Source organism: Leuciscus leuciscus (assembly GCF_965113295.1).
Source record: "Leuciscus leuciscus genome assembly, chromosome: 4".
In the NCBI taxonomy this organism is placed as follows: domain Eukaryota; kingdom Metazoa; phylum Chordata; class Actinopteri; order Cypriniformes; family Leuciscidae; genus Leuciscus; species Leuciscus leuciscus.
Window position 1 is genome coordinate 40,680,298 of NC_138728.1, and position 16,971 is coordinate 40,697,268.

At 45.2% G+C, this 16,971-nt stretch overlaps 1 protein-coding gene across 1 annotated transcript in view; it reads left to right on the forward strand.

The window, feature by feature from the left end:
* Nucleotides 1-16,971, forward strand: part of LOC309496080 (uncharacterized protein) — a 329,920-nt gene that overhangs the window by 49,766 nt on the left and 263,183 nt on the right. The window lies entirely within an intron of this gene.

Here is a 16,971-nt window from a genome sequence, read left to right on the forward strand (position 1 = left end):
CACGTTTTTTTCTACGCCTGGCCGAGGGTCTATGCCTCAATGTCTCCAGAGGATTAACTCCTCCTGCTGCAGATCGTGTCCAGTTGCATCGAGTGCATGCAACCTTGGCACAGACAGAAAAGCACTTTCCGTTTTTCTGCCAACTCATTTTTTTTCTCGAAAACATGGAGGACACAGCCCGTTCAGAGCTTGTATTTTGGTACCATCGATAAGTCTGCCCACCCCATTCTTTCAGTAGATGCTCTCATACATCATTGTGGAATTGGCCAAATGTGAACCCTAAAGCTCTAAGATACCCTATCCCTGAACTTATTGAGCTGTTGCATCAGGCATTGTGTCCTGCAAGGTTTGCAGTGGCGAGATGGCTCGCTGGGCCCTACCACCTTGGGGATAGCTCGCTGGAACCCAAGGTGTACATATGCCTTGAGCGGACCAGCAGGCTTGTGCTTGCTAAGGCAGCACATATACTAAAATTGGAACGATACAGAGAAGATTAGCATGGCCCCTGCGAAAGGATGACACGCAAATTCGTGAAGCGCTCCATATTTTTGCAGCTGCGATCAAGCCTGCTTCACTGGACTTGATTCATCCCCTCATGCCACTCTTTATTTTCATTCTTGTTCTCCTGTGTCAAGAACTGGTGCATCTCCAATGTCTATAGGGCACTCTCAGTTTCCCTGCCAACTCTTTATTTTTTCAATGCTTGTTCGCTGGGGCCATTGACGAGTGTGTCCACTCCCTTTCTTTAGCAGATGCCGTTGGGGAACAGGGTGTGAACCCATAGGCGATATATTTTCCCTTCAAGGTTGAGTCACAGAACATCACTGGAATAAAACAGTACGTCCACACAGAGCCAACTTGAGCTAAAATAAACTTCTACTTGTGATTCATTTTCAAATTTGTATCATATAGTAACCAGCGGTGCTGTAAATACCTAAAGAGTTACATATGCCCAGTAGGCATCCGTGTAAACGGCTACATGTGGTGTGATTGAACTTCAAGAACCTAGGCACAGTTGCCAGTTGTCCAGAAATCATGAGAACAGCAAAATGAAAATACACAACAGCAACCCATCAAAGTCTACAACTCTTGATTAGTTGGATTACATGATAGCCCAATTAATGAATTACAAAATGTGTGAATATTTATGCTACGGAAGGCAGGCTACTCTAATAAACAAGGTTTGCAAAGTGGTGAAATGGCTCTCTGGGCCCTACCACCTTGGTGAGGACTTGCTGGGACCCCAGGGGTACATATGCCTCAAATGAGTCGTGCTTTTTCGCCACGTTCAGGCAGTCCCCATGCTGAAAGTAGACCGATTCAGAGAAAAAAATCATCAATTCAAGAAAAAATATGTGAAGTCCTTCACGTTTTTTGCTACGCCTGGCCGAGGGTCTATGCCTCAATGTCTCCAGGATTAACTCCTCCTGCTGCAGATCGTGTCCAGTTGCATCGAGTTAATGCAACCTTGGCACAGACAGCAAAGCACTTTCCGTTTTTCTGCCAACTCATTTTTTTTTCTCGAAAACATGGAGGACACAGCCCGTTCAGAGCTGTATTTTGGTACCATCGATAAGTCGTGCTTTTTCGCCACGTTAAGGCAGTCCCCATGCTGAAAGTAGACCGATTCAGAGAAAAAAATCATCAATTCACGAAAAAATATGTGAAGTCCTTCACGTTTTTTTCTACGCCTGGCCGAGGGTCTATGCCTCAATGTCTCCAGAGGATTAACTCCTCCTGCTGCAGATCGTGTCCAGTTGCATCGAGTGCATGCAACCTTGGCACAGACAGAAAAGCACTTTCCGTTTTTCTGCCAACTCATTTTTTTTCTCGAAAACATGGAGGACACAGCCCGTTCAGAGCTTGTATTTTGGTACCATCGATAAGTCTGCCCACCCCATTCTTTCAGTAGATGCTCTCATACATCATTGTGGAATTGGCCAAATGTGAACCCTAAAGCTCTAAGATACCCTATCCCTGAACTTATTGAGCTGTTGCATCAATCACTGTGTCCAGCAAGGTTTGCAGTGGCGAGATGGCTCGCTGGGCCCTACCACCTTGGGGATAGCTCGCTGGAACCCGAGGTGTACATATGCCTTGAGCGGACCGGCAGGCTTGTGCTTGCTAAGGCAGCACATATACTAAAATTGGATCGATACAGAGAAGATTAGCATGGCCCCTGCGAAAGGATGACACGCAAATTCGTGAAGCGCTCCATATTTTTGCAGCTGTGATCAAGCCTGCTTCACTGGACTTGATTCATCCCCTCATGCCACTCTTTATTTTCATTCTTGTTCTCCTGTGTCAAGAACTGGTGCATCTCCAATGTCTATAGGGCACTCTCAGTTTCCCTGCCAACTCTTTATTTTTTCAATGCTTGTTCGCTGGGGCCATTGACGAGTGTGTCCACTCCCTTTCTTTAGCAGATGCCGTTGGGGAACAGGGTGTGAACCCATAGGCGATATATTTTCCCTTCAAGGTTGAGTCACAGAACATCACTGGAATAAAACAGTACGTCCACACAGAGCCAACTTGAGCTAAAATAAACTTCTACTTGTGATTCATTTTCAAATTTGTATCATATAGTAACCAGCGGTGCTGTAAATACCTAAAGAGTTACATATGCCCAGTAGGCATCCGTGTAAACGGCTACATGTGGTGTGATTGAACTTCAAGAACCTAGGCACAGTTGCCAGTTGTCCAGAAATCATGAGAACAGCAAAATGAAAATACACAACAGCAACCCATCAAAGTCTACAACTCTTGATTAGTTGGATTACATGATAGCCCAATTAATGAATTACAAAATGTGTGAATATTTATGCTACGGAAGGCAGGCTACTCTAATAAACAAGGTTTGCAAAGTGGTGAAATGGCTCTCTGGGCCCTACCACCTTGGTGAGGACTTGCTGGGACCCCAGGGGTACATATGCCTCAAATGAGTTGTGCTTTTTCGCCACGTTAAGGCAGTCCCCCATGCTGAAAGTAGACCGATTCAGAGAAAAAAATCATCAATTCAAGAAAAAATATGTGAAGTCCTTCACGTTTTTTTCTACGCCTGGCCGAGGGTCTATGCCTCAATGTCTCCAGAGGATTAACTCCTCCTGCTGCAGATCGTGTCCAGTTGCATCGAGTGAATGCAACCTTGGCACAGACAGCAAAGCACTTTCCGTTTTTCTGCCAACTCATTTTTTTTTCTCGAAAACATGGAGGACACAGCCCGTTCAGAGCTGTATTTTGGTACCATCGATAAGTCGTGCTTTTTCGCCACGTTAAGGCAGTCCCCATGCTGAAAGTAGACCGATTCAGAGAAAAAAATCATCAATTCACGAAAAAATATGTGAAGTCCTTCACGTTTTTTTCTACGCCTGGCCGAGGGTCTATGCCTCAATGTCTCCAGAGGATTAACTCCTCCTGCTGCAGATCGTGTCCAGTTGCATCGAGTGCATGCAACCTTGGCACAGACAGAAAAGCACTTTCCGTTTTTCTGCCAACTCATTTTTTTTCTCGAAAACATGGAGGACACAGCCCGTTCAGAGCTTGTATTTTGGTACCATCGATAAGTCTGCCCACCCCATTCTTTCAGTAGATGCTCTCATACATCATTGTGGAATTGGCCAAATGTGAACCCTAAAGCTCTAAGATACCCTATCCCTGAACTTATTGAGCTGTTGCATCAATCACTGTGTCCAGCAAGGTTTGCAGTGGCGAGATGGCTCGCTGGGCCCTACCACCTTGGGGATAGCTCGCTGGAACCCGAGGTGTACATATGCCTTGAGCGGACCGGCAGGCTTGTGCTTGCTAAGGCAGCACATATACTAAAATTGGATCGATACAGAGAAGATTAGCATGGCCCCTGCGAAAGGATGACACGCAAATTCGTGAAGCGCTCCATATTTTTGCAGCTGTGATCAAGCCTGCTTCACTGGACTTGATTCATCCCCTCATGCCACTCTTTATTTTCATTCTTGTTCTCCTGTGTCAAGAACTGGTGCATCTCCAATGTCTATAGGGCACTCTCAGTTTCCCTGCCAACTCTTTATTTTTTCAATGCTTGTTCGCTGGGGCCATTGACGAGTGTGTCCACTCCCTTTCTTTAGCAGATGCTGTTGGGGAACAGGGTGTGAACCCATAGGCGATATATTTTCCCTTCAAGGTTGAGTCACAGAACATCACTGGAATAAAACAGTACGTCCACACAGAGCCAACTTGAGCTAAAATAAACTTCTACTTGTGATTCATTTTCAAATTTGTATCATATAGTAACCAGCGGTGCTGTAAATACCTAAAGAGTTACATATGCCCAGTAGGCATCCGTGTAAACGGCTACATGTGGTGTGATTGAACTTCAAGAACCTAGGCACAGTTGCCAGTTGTCCAGAAATCATGAGAACAGCAAAATGAAAATACACAACAGCAACCCATCAAAGTCTACAACTCTTGATTAGTTGGATTACATGATAGCCCAATTAATGAATTACAAAATGTGTGAATATTTATGCTACGGAAGGCAGGCTACTCTAATAAACAAGGTTTGCAAAGTGGTGAAATGGCTCTCTGGGCCCTACCACCTTGGTGAGGACTTGCTGGGACCCCAGGGGTACATATGCCTCAAATGAGTTGTGCTTTTTCGCCACGTTAAGGCAGTCCCCCATGCTGAAAGTAGACCGATTCAGAGAAAAAAATCATCAATTCAAGAAAAAATATGTGAAGTCCTTCACGTTTTTTTCTACGCCTGGCCGAGGGTCTATGCCTCAATGTCTCCAGAGGATTAACTCCTCCTGCTGCAGATCGTGTCCAGTTGCATCGAGTGAATGCAACCTTGGCACAGACAGCAAAGCACTTTCCGTTTTTCTGCCAACTCATTTTTTTTTCTCGAAAACATGGAGGACACAGCCCGTTCAGAGCTGTATTTTGGTACCATCGATAAGTCGTGCTTTTTCGCCACGTTAAGGCAGTCCCCATGCTGAAAGTAGACCGATTCAGAGAAAAAAATCATCAATTCACGAAAAAATATGTGAAGTCCTTCACGTTTTTTTCTACGCCTGGCCGAGGGTCTATGCCTCAATGTCTCCAGAGGATTAACTCCTCCTGCTGCAGATCGTGTCCAGTTGCATCGAGTGCATGCAACCTTGGCACAGACAGAAAAGCACTTTCCGTTTTTCTGCCAACTCATTTTTTTTCTCGAAAACATGGAGGACACAGCCCGTTCAGAGCTTGTATTTTGGTACCATCGATAAGTCTGCCCACCCCATTCTTTCAGTAGATGCTCTCATACATCATTGTGGAATTGGCCAAATGTGAACCCTAAAGCTCTAAGATACCCTATCCCTGAACTTATTGAGCTGTTGCATCAATCACTGTGTCCAGCAAGGTTTGCAGTGGCGAGATGGCTCGCTGGGCCCTACCACCTTGGGGATAGCTCGCTGGAACCCGAGGTGTACATATGCCTTGAGCGGACCGGCAGGCTTGTGCTTGCTAAGGCAGCACATATACTAAAATTGGATCGATACAGAGAAGATTAGCATGGCCCCTGCGAAAGGATGACACGCAAATTCGTGAAGCGCTCCATATTTTTGCAGCTGTGATCAAGCCTGCTTCACTGGACTTGATTCATCCCCTCATGCCACTCTTTATTTTCATTCTTGTTCTCCTGTGTCAAGAACTGGTGCATCTCCAATGTCTATAGGGCACTCTCAGTTTCCCTGCCAACTCTTTATTTTTTCAATGCTTGTTCGCTGGGGCCATTGACGAGTGTGTCCACTCCCTTTCTTTAGCAGATGCCGTTGGGGAACAGGGTGTGAACCCATAGGCGATATATTTTCCCTTCAAGGTTGAGTCACAGAACATCACTGGAATAAAACAGTACGTCCACACAGAGCCAACTTGAGCTAAAATAAACTTCTACTTGTGATTCATTTTCAAATTTGTATCATATAGTAACCAGCGGTGCTGTAAATACCTAAAGAGTTACATATGCCCAGTAGGCATCCGTGTAAACGGCTACATGTGGTGTGATTGCACTTCAAGAACCTAGGCACAGTTGCCAGTTGTCCAGAAATCATGAGAACAGCAAAATGAAAATACACAACAGCAACCCATCAAAGTCTACAACTCTTGATTAGTTGGATTACATGATAGCCCAATTAATGAATTACAAAATGTGTGAATATTTATGCTACGGAAGGCAGGCTACTCTAATAAACAAGGTTTGCAAAGTGGTGAAATGGCTCTCTGGGCCCTACCACCTTGGTGAGGACTTGCTGGGACCCCAGGGGTACATATGCCTCAAATGAGTCGTGCTTTTTCGCCACGTTCAGGCAGTCCCCATGCTGAAAGTAGACCGATTCAGAGAAAAAAATCATCAATTCAAGAAAAAATATGTGAAGTCCTTCACGTTTTTTGCTACGCCTGGCCGAGGGTCTATGCCTCAATGTCTCCAGAGGATTAACTCCTCCTGCTGCAGATCGTGTCCAGTTGCATTGAGTGAATGCAACCTTGGCACAGACAGCAAAGCACTTTCCGTTTTTCTGCCAACTCATTTTTTTTTCTCGAAAACATGGAGGACACAGCCCGTTCAGAGCTGTATTTTGGTACCATCGATAAGTCGTGCTTTTTCGCCACGTTAAGGCAGTCCCCATGCTGAAAGTAGACCGATTCAGAGAAAAAAATCATCAATTCACGAAAAAATATGTGAAGTCCTTCACGTTTTTTTCTATGCCTGGCCGAGGGTCTATGCCTCAATGTCTCCAGAGGATTAACTCCTCCTGCTGCAGATCGTGTCCAGTTGCATCGAGTGCATGCAACCTTGGCACAGACAGAAAAGCACTTTCCGTTTTTCTGCCAACTCATTTTTTTTCTCGAAAACATGGAGGACACAGCCCGTTCAGAGCTTGTATTTTGGTACCATCGATAAGTCTGCCCACCCCATTCTTTCAGTAGATGCTCTCATACATCATTGTGGAATTGGCCAAATGTGAACCCTAAAGCTCTAAGATACCCTATCCCTGAACTTATTGAGCTGTTGCATCAATCACTGTGTCCAGCAAGGTTTGCAGTGGCGAGATGGCTCGCTGGGCCCTACCACCTTGGGGATAGCTCGCTGGAACCCGAGGTGTACATATGCCTTGAGCGGACCGGCAGGCTTGTCCTTGCTAAGGCAGCACATATACTAAAATTGGATCGATACAGAGAAGATTAGCATGGCCCCTGCGAAAGGATGACACGCAAATTCGTGAAGCGCTCCATATTTTTGCAGCTGTGATCAAGCCTGCTTCACTGGACTTGATTCATCCCCTCATGCCACTCTTTATTTTCATTCTTGTTCTCCTGTGTCAAGAACTGGTGCATCTCCAATGTCTATAGGGCACTCTCAGTTTCCCTGCCAACTCTTTATTTTTTCAATGCTTGTTCGCTGGGGCCATTGACGAGTGTGTCCACTCCCTTTCTTTAGCAGATGCCGTTGGGGAACAGGGTGTGAATCCATAGGCGATATATTTTCCCTTCAAGGTTGAGTCACAGAACATCACTGGAATAAAACAGTACGTCCACACAGAGCCAACTTGAGCTAAAATAAACTTCTACTTGTGATTCATTTTCAAATTTGTATCATATAGTAACCAGCGGTGCTGTAAATGCCTAAAGAGTTACATATGCCCAGTAGGCATCCGTGTAAATAGCTACATGTGGTGTGATTGAACTTCAAGAACCTAGGCACAGTTGCCAGTTGTCCAGAAATCATGAGAACAGCAAAATGAAAATACACAACAGCAACCCATCAAAGTCTAGAACTCTTGATTAGTTTGATTGCATGATAGCCCAATTAATGAATTACAAAATGTGTGAATATTTATGCTACGGAAGGCAGGCTACTCTAATAAACAAGGTTTGCAAAGTGGTGAAATGGCTCTCTGGGCCCTACCACCTTGGTGAGGACTTGCTGGGACCCCAGGGGTACATATGCCTCAAATGAGTCGTGCTTTTTCGCCACGTTCAGGCAGTCCCCATGCTGAAAGTAGACCGATTCAGAGAAAAAAATCATCAATTCACGAAAAAATATGTGAAGTCCTTCACGTTTTTTTCTACGCCTGGCCGAGGGTCTATGCCTCAATGTCTCCAGAGGATTAACTCCTCCTGCTGCAGATCGTGTCCAGTTGCATCGAGTGCATGCAACCTTGGCACAGACAGAAAAGCACTTTCCGTTTTTCTGCCAACTCATTTTTTTTCTCGAAAACATGGAGGACACAGCCCGTTCAGAGCTTGTATTTTGGTACCATCGATAAGTCTGCCCACCCCATTCTTTCAGTAGATGCTCTCATACATCATTGTGGAATTGGCCAAATGTGAACCCTAAAGCTCTAAGATACCCTATCCCTGAACTTATTGAGCTGTTGCATCAATCACTGTGTCCAGCAAGGTTTGCAGTGGCGAGATGGCTCGCTGGGCCCTACCACCTTGGGGATAGCTCGCTGGAACCCGAGGTGTACATATGCCTTGAGCGGACCGGCAGGCTTGTGCTTGCTAAGGCAGCACATATACTAAAATTGGATCGATACAGAGAAGATTAGCATGGCCCCTGCGAAAGGATGACACGCAAATTCGTGAAGCGCTCCATATTTTTGCAGCTGTGATCAAGCCTGCTTCACTGGACTTGATTCATCCCCTCATGCCACTCTTTATTTTCATTCTTGTTCTCCTGTGTCAAGAACTGGTGCATCTCCAATGTCTATAGGGCACTCTCAGTTTCCCTGCCAACTCTTTATTTTTTCAATGCTTGTTCGCTGGGGCCATTGACGAGTGTGTCCACTCCCTTTCTTTAGCAGATGCCGTTGGGGAACAGGGTGTGAACCCATAGGCGATATATTTTCCCTTCAAGGTTGAGTCACAGAACATCACTGGAATAAAACAGTACGTCCACACAGAGCCAACTTGAGCTAAAATAAACTTCTACTTGTGATTCATTTTCAAATTTGTATCATATAGTAACCAGCGGTGCTGTAAATACCTAAAGAGTTACATATGCCCAGTAGGCATCCGTGTAAACGGCTACATGTGGTGTGATTGAACTTCAAGAACCTAGGCACAGTTGCCAGTTGTCCAGAAATCATGAGAACAGCAAAATGAAAATACACAACAGCAACCCATCAAAGTCTACAACTCTTGATTAGTTGGATTACATGATAGCCCAATTAATGAATTACAAAATGTGTGAATATTTATGCTACGGAAGGCAGGCTACTCTAATAAACAAGGTTTGCAAAGTGGTGAAATGGCTCTCTGGGCCCTACCACCTTGGTGAGGACTTGCTGGGACCCCAGGGGTACATATGCCTCAAATGAGTTGTGCTTTTTCGCCACGTTAAGGCAGTCCCCCATGCTGAAAGTAGACCGATTCAGAGAAAAAAATCATCAATTCAAGAAAAAATATGTGAAGTCCTTCACGTTTTTTTCTACGCCTGGCCGAGGGTCTATGCCTCAATGTCTCCAGAGGATTAACTCCTCCTGCTGCAGATCGTGTCCAGTTGCATCGAGTGAATGCAACCTTGGCACAGACAGCAAAGCACTTTCCGTTTTTCTGCCAACTCATTTTTTTTTCTCGAAAACATGGAGGACACAGCCCGTTCAGAGCTGTATTTTGGTACCATCGATAAGTCGTGCTTTTTCGCCACGTTAAGGCAGTCCCCATGCTGAAAGTAGACCGATTCAGAGAAAAAAATCATCAATTCACGAAAAAATATGTGAAGTCCTTCACGTTTTTTTCTACGCCTGGCCGAGGGTCTATGCCTCAATGTCTCCAGAGGATTAACTCCTCCTGCTGCAGATCGTGTCCAGTTGCATCGAGTGCATGCAACCTTGGCACAGACAGAAAAGCACTTTCCGTTTTTCTGCCAACTCATTTTTTTTCTCGAAAACATGGAGGACACAGCCCGTTCAGAGCTTGTATTTTGGTACCATCGATAAGTCTGCCCACCCCATTCTTTCAGTAGATGCTCTCATACATCATTGTGGAATTGGCCAAATGTGAACCCTAAAGCTCTAAGATACCCTATCCCTGAACTTATTGAGCTGTTGCATCAATCACTGTGTCCAGCAAGGTTTGCAGTGGCGAGATGGCTCGCTGGGCCCTACCACCTTGGGGATAGCTCGCTGGAACCCGAGGTGTACATATGCCTTGAGCGGACCGGCAGGCTTGTGCTTGCTAAGGCAGCACATATACTAAAATTGGATCGATACAGAGAAGATTAGCATGGCCCCTGCGAAAGGATGACACGCAAATTCGTGAAGCGCTCCATATTTTTGCAGCTGTGATCAAGCCTGCTTCACTGGACTTGATTCATCCCCTCATGCCACTCTTTATTTTCATTCTTGTTCTCCTGTGTCAAGAACTGGTGCATCTCCAATGTCTATAGGGCACTCTCAGTTTCCCTGCCAACTCTTTATTTTTTCAATGCTTGTTCGCTGGGGCCATTGACGAGTGTGTCCACTCCCTTTCTTTAGCAGATGCTGTTGGGGAACAGGGTGTGAACCCATAGGCGATATATTTTCCCTTCAAGGTTGAGTCACAGAACATCACTGGAATAAAACAGTACGTCCACACAGAGCCAACTTGAGCTAAAATAAACTTCTACTTGTGATTCATTTTCAAATTTGTATCATATAGTAACCAGCGGTGCTGTAAATACCTAAAGAGTTACATATGCCCAGTAGGCATCCGTGTAAACGGCTACATGTGGTGTGATTGAACTTCAAGAACCTAGGCACAGTTGCCAGTTGTCCAGAAATCATGAGAACAGCAAAATGAAAATACACAACAGCAACCCATCAAAGTCTACAACTCTTGATTAGTTGGATTACATGATAGCCCAATTAATGAATTACAAAATGTGTGAATATTTATGCTACGGAAGGCAGGCTACTCTAATAAACAAGGTTTGCAAAGTGGTGAAATGGCTCTCTGGGCCCTACCACCTTGGTGAGGACTTGCTGGGACCCCAGGGGTACATATGCCTCAAATGAGTTGTGCTTTTTCGCCACGTTAAGGCAGTCCCCCATGCTGAAAGTAGACCGATTCAGAGAAAAAAATCATCAATTCAAGAAAAAATATGTGAAGTCCTTCACGTTTTTTTCTACGCCTGGCCGAGGGTCTATGCCTCAATGTCTCCAGAGGATTAACTCCTCCTGCTGCAGATCGTGTCCAGTTGCATCGAGTGAATGCAACCTTGGCACAGACAGCAAAGCACTTTCCGTTTTTCTGCCAACTCATTTTTTTTTCTCGAAAACATGGAGGACACAGCCCGTTCAGAGCTGTATTTTGGTACCATCGATAAGTCGTGCTTTTTCGCCACGTTAAGGCAGTCCCCATGCTGAAAGTAGACCGATTCAGAGAAAAAAATCATCAATTCACGAAAAAATATGTGAAGTCCTTCACGTTTTTTTCTACGCCTGGCCGAGGGTCTATGCCTCAATGTCTCCAGAGGATTAACTCCTCCTGCTGCAGATCGTGTCCAGTTGCATCGAGTGCATGCAACCTTGGCACAGACAGAAAAGCACTTTCCGTTTTTCTGCCAACTCATTTTTTTTCTCGAAAACATGGAGGACACAGCCCGTTCAGAGCTTGTATTTTGGTACCATCGATAAGTCTGCCCACCCCATTCTTTCAGTAGATGCTCTCATACATCATTGTGGAATTGGCCAAATGTGAACCCTAAAGCTCTAAGATACCCTATCCCTGAACTTATTGAGCTGTTGCATCAATCACTGTGTCCAGCAAGGTTTGCAGTGGCGAGATGGCTCGCTGGGCCCTACCACCTTGGGGATAGCTCGCTGGAACCCGAGGTGTACATATGCCTTGAGCGGACCGGCAGGCTTGTGCTTGCTAAGGCAGCACATATACTAAAATTGGATCGATACAGAGAAGATTAGCATGGCCCCTGCGAAAGGATGACACGCAAATTCGTGAAGCGCTCCATATTTTTGCAGCTGTGATCAAGCCTGCTTCACTGGACTTGATTCATCCCCTCATGCCACTCTTTATTTTCATTCTTGTTCTCCTGTGTCAAGAACTGGTGCATCTCCAATGTCTATAGGGCACTCTCAGTTTCCCTGCCAACTCTTTATTTTTTCAATGCTTGTTCGCTGGGGCCATTGACGAGTGTGTCCACTCCCTTTCTTTAGCAGATGCCGTTGGGGAACAGGGTGTGAACCCATAGGCGATATATTTTCCCTTCAAGGTTGAGTCACAGAACATCACTGGAATAAAACAGTACGTCCACACAGAGCCAACTTGAGCTAAAATAAACTTCTACTTGTGATTCATTTTCAAATTTGTATCATATAGTAACCAGCGGTGCTGTAAATACCTAAAGAGTTACATATGCCCAGTAGGCATCCGTGTAAACGGCTACATGTGGTGTGATTGCACTTCAAGAACCTAGGCACAGTTGCCAGTTGTCCAGAAATCATGAGAACAGCAAAATGAAAATACACAACAGCAACCCATCAAAGTCTACAACTCTTGATTAGTTGGATTACATGATAGCCCAATTAATGAATTACAAAATGTGTGAATATTTATGCTACGGAAGGCAGGCTACTCTAATAAACAAGGTTTGCAAAGTGGTGAAATGGCTCTCTGGGCCCTACCACCTTGGTGAGGACTTGCTGGGACCCCAGGGGTACATATGCCTCAAATGAGTCGTGCTTTTTCGCCACGTTCAGGCAGTCCCCATGCTGAAAGTAGACCGATTCAGAGAAAAAAATCATCAATTCAAGAAAAAATATGTGAAGTCCTTCACGTTTTTTGCTACGCCTGGCCGAGGGTCTATGCCTCAATGTCTCCAGAGGATTAACTCCTCCTGCTGCAGATCGTGTCCAGTTGCATTGAGTGAATGCAACCTTGGCACAGACAGCAAAGCACTTTCCGTTTTTCTGCCAACTCATTTTTTTTTCTCGAAAACATGGAGGACACAGCCCGTTCAGAGCTGTATTTTGGTACCATCGATAAGTCGTGCTTTTTCGCCACGTTAAGGCAGTCCCCATGCTGAAAGTAGACCGATTCAGAGAAAAAAATCATCAATTCACGAAAAAATATGTGAAGTCCTTCACGTTTTTTTCTATGCCTGGCCGAGGGTCTATGCCTCAATGTCTCCAGAGGATTAACTCCTCCTGCTGCAGATCGTGTCCAGTTGCATCGAGTGCATGCAACCTTGGCACAGACAGAAAAGCACTTTCCGTTTTTCTGCCAACTCATTTTTTTTCTCGAAAACATGGAGGACACAGCCCGTTCAGAGCTTGTATTTTGGTACCATCGATAAGTCTGCCCACCCCATTCTTTCAGTAGATGCTCTCATACATCATTGTGGAATTGGCCAAATGTGAACCCTAAAGCTCTAAGATACCCTATCCCTGAACTTATTGAGCTGTTGCATCAATCACTGTGTCCAGCAAGGTTTGCAGTGGCGAGATGGCTCGCTGGGCCCTACCACCTTGGGGATAGCTCGCTGGAACCCGAGGTGTACATATGCCTTGAGCGGACCGGCAGGCTTGTCCTTGCTAAGGCAGCACATATACTAAAATTGGATCGATACAGAGAAGATTAGCATGGCCCCTGCGAAAGGATGACACGCAAATTCGTGAAGCGCTCCATATTTTTGCAGCTGTGATCAAGCCTGCTTCACTGGACTTGATTCATCCCCTCATGCCACTCTTTATTTTCATTCTTGTTCTCCTGTGTCAAGAACTGGTGCATCTCCAATGTCTATAGGGCACTCTCAGTTTCCCTGCCAACTCTTTATTTTTTCAATGCTTGTTCGCTGGGGCCATTGACGAGTGTGTCCACTCCCTTTCTTTAGCAGATGCCGTTGGGGAACAGGGTGTGAATCCATAGGCGATATATTTTCCCTTCAAGGTTGAGTCACAGAACATCACTGGAATAAAACAGTACGTCCACACAGAGCCAACTTGAGCTAAAATAAACTTCTACTTGTGATTCATTTTCAAATTTGTATCATATAGTAACCAGCGGTGCTGTAAATGCCTAAAGAGTTACATATGCCCAGTAGGCATCCGTGTAAATAGCTACATGTGGTGTGATTGAACTTCAAGAACCTAGGCACAGTTGCCAGTTGTCCAGAAATCATGAGAACAGCAAAATGAAAATACACAACAGCAACCCATCAAAGTCTAGAACTCTTGATTAGTTTGATTGCATGATAGCCCAATTAATGAATTACAAAATGTGTGAATATTTATGCTACGGAAGGCAGGCTACTCTAATAAACAAGGTTTGCAAAGTGGTGAAATGGCTCTCTGGGCCCTACCACCTTGGTGAGGACTTGCTGGGACCCCAGGGGTACATATGCCTCAAATGAGTCGTGCTTTTTCGCCACGTTCAGGCAGTCCCCATGCTGAAAGTAGACCGATTCAGAGAAAAAAATCATCAATTCACGAAAAAATATGTGAAGTCCTTCACGTTTTTTTCTACGCCTGGCCGAGGGTCTATGCCTCAATGTCTCCAGAGGATTAACTCCTCCTGCTGCAGATCGTGTCCAGTTGCATCGAGTGCATGCAACCTTGGCACAGACAGAAAAGCACTTTCCGTTTTTCTGCCAACTCATTTTTTTTCTCGAAAACATGGAGGACACAGCCCGTTCAGAGCTTGTATTTTGGTACCATCGATAAGTCTGCCCACCCCATTCTTTCAGTAGATGCTCTCATACATCATTGTGGAATTGGCCAAATGTGAACCCTAAAGCTCTAAGATACCCTATCCCTGAACTTATTGAGCTGTTGCATCAATCACTGTGTCCAGCAAGGTTTGCAGTGGCGAGATGGCTCGCTGGGCCCTACCACCTTGGGGATAGCTCGCTGGAACCCGAGGTGTACATATGCCTTGAGCGGACCGGCAGGCTTGTGCTTGCTAAGGCAGCACATATACTAAAATTGGATCGATACAGAGAAGATTAGCATGGCCCCTGCGAAAGGATGACACGCAAATTCGTGAAGCGCTCCATATTTTTGCAGCTGTGATCAAGCCTGCTTCACTGGACTTGATTCATCCCCTCATGCCACTCTTTATTTTCATTCTTGTTCTCCTGTGTCAAGAACTGGTGCATCTCCAATGTCTATAGGGCACTCTCAGTTTCCCTGCCAACTCTTTATTTTTTCAATGCTTGTTCGCTGGGGCCATTGACGAGTGTGTCCACTCCCTTTCTTTAGCAGATGCCGTTGGGGAACAGGGTGTGAACCCATAGGCGATATATTTTCCCTTCAAGGTTGAGTCACAGAACATCACTGGAATAAAACAGTACGTCCACACAGAGCCAACTTGAGCTAAAATAAACTTCTACTTGTGATTCATTTTCAAATTTGTATCATATAGTAACCAGCGGTGCTGTAAATACCTAAAGAGTTACATATGCCCAGTAGGCATCCGTGTAAACGGCTACATGTGGTGTGATTGAACTTCAAGAACCTAGGCACAGTTGCCAGTTGTCCAGAAATCATGAGAACAGCAAAATGAAAATACACAACAGCAACCCATCAAAGTCTACAACTCTTGATTAGTTGGATTACATGATAGCCCAATTAATGAATTACAAAATGTGTGAATATTTATGCTACGGAAGGCAGGCTACTCTAATAAACAAGGTTTGCAAAGTGGTGAAATGGCTCTCTGGGCCCTACCACCTTGGTGAGGACTTGCTGGGACCCCAGGGGTACATATGCCTCAAATGAGTTGTGCTTTTTCGCCACGTTAAGGCAGTCCCCCATGCTGAAAGTAGACCGATTCAGAGAAAAAAATCATCAATTCAAGAAAAAATATGTGAAGTCCTTCACGTTTTTTTCTACGCCTGGCCGAGGGTCTATGCCTCAATGTCTCCAGAGGATTAACTCCTCCTGCTGCAGATCGTGTCCAGTTGCATCGAGTGAATGCAACCTTGGCACAGACAGCAAAGCACTTTCCGTTTTTCTGCCAACTCATTTTTTTTTCTCGAAAACATGGAGGACACAGCCCGTTCAGAGCTGTATTTTGGTACCATCGATAAGTCGTGCTTTTTCGCCACGTTAAGGCAGTCCCCATGCTGAAAGTAGACCGATTCAGAGAAAAAAATCATCAATTCACGAAAAAATATGTGAAGTCCTTCACGTTTTTTTCTACGCCTGGCCGAGGGTCTATGCCTCAATGTCTCCAGAGGATTAACTCCTCCTGCTGCAGATCGTGTCCAGTTGCATCGAGTGCATGCAACCTTGGCACAGACAGAAAAGCACTTTCCGTTTTTCTGCCAACTCATTTTTTTTCTCGAAAACATGGAGGACACAGCCCGTTCAGAGCTTGTATTTTGGTACCATCGATAAGTCTGCCCACCCCATTCTTTCAGTAGATGCTCTCATACATCATTGTGGAATTGGCCAAATGTGAACCCTAAAGCTCTAAGATACCCTATCCCTGAACTTATTGAGCTGTTGCATCAGGCATTGTGTCCTGCAAGGTTTGCAGTGGCGAGATGGCTCGCTGGGCCCTACCACCTTGGGGATAGCTCGCTGGAACCCAAGGTGTACATATGCCTTGAGCGGACCAGCAGGCTTGTGCTTGCTAAGGCAGCACATATACTAAAATTGGAACGATACAGAGAAGATTAGCATGGCCCCTGCGAAAGGATGACACGCAAATTCGTGAAGCGCTCCATATTTTTGCAGCTGCGATCAAGCCTGCTTCACTGGACTTGATTCATCCCCTCATGCCACTCTTTATTTTCATTCTTGTTCTCCTGTGTCAAGAACTGGTGCATCTCCAATGTCTATAGGGCACTCTCAGTTTCCCTGCCAACTCTTTATTTTTTCAATGCTTGTTCGCTGGGGCCATTGACGAGTGTGTCCACTCCCTTTCTTTAGCAGATGCCGTTGGGGAACAGGGTGTGAACCCATAGGCGATATATTTTCCCTTCAAGGTTGAGTCACAGAACATCACTGG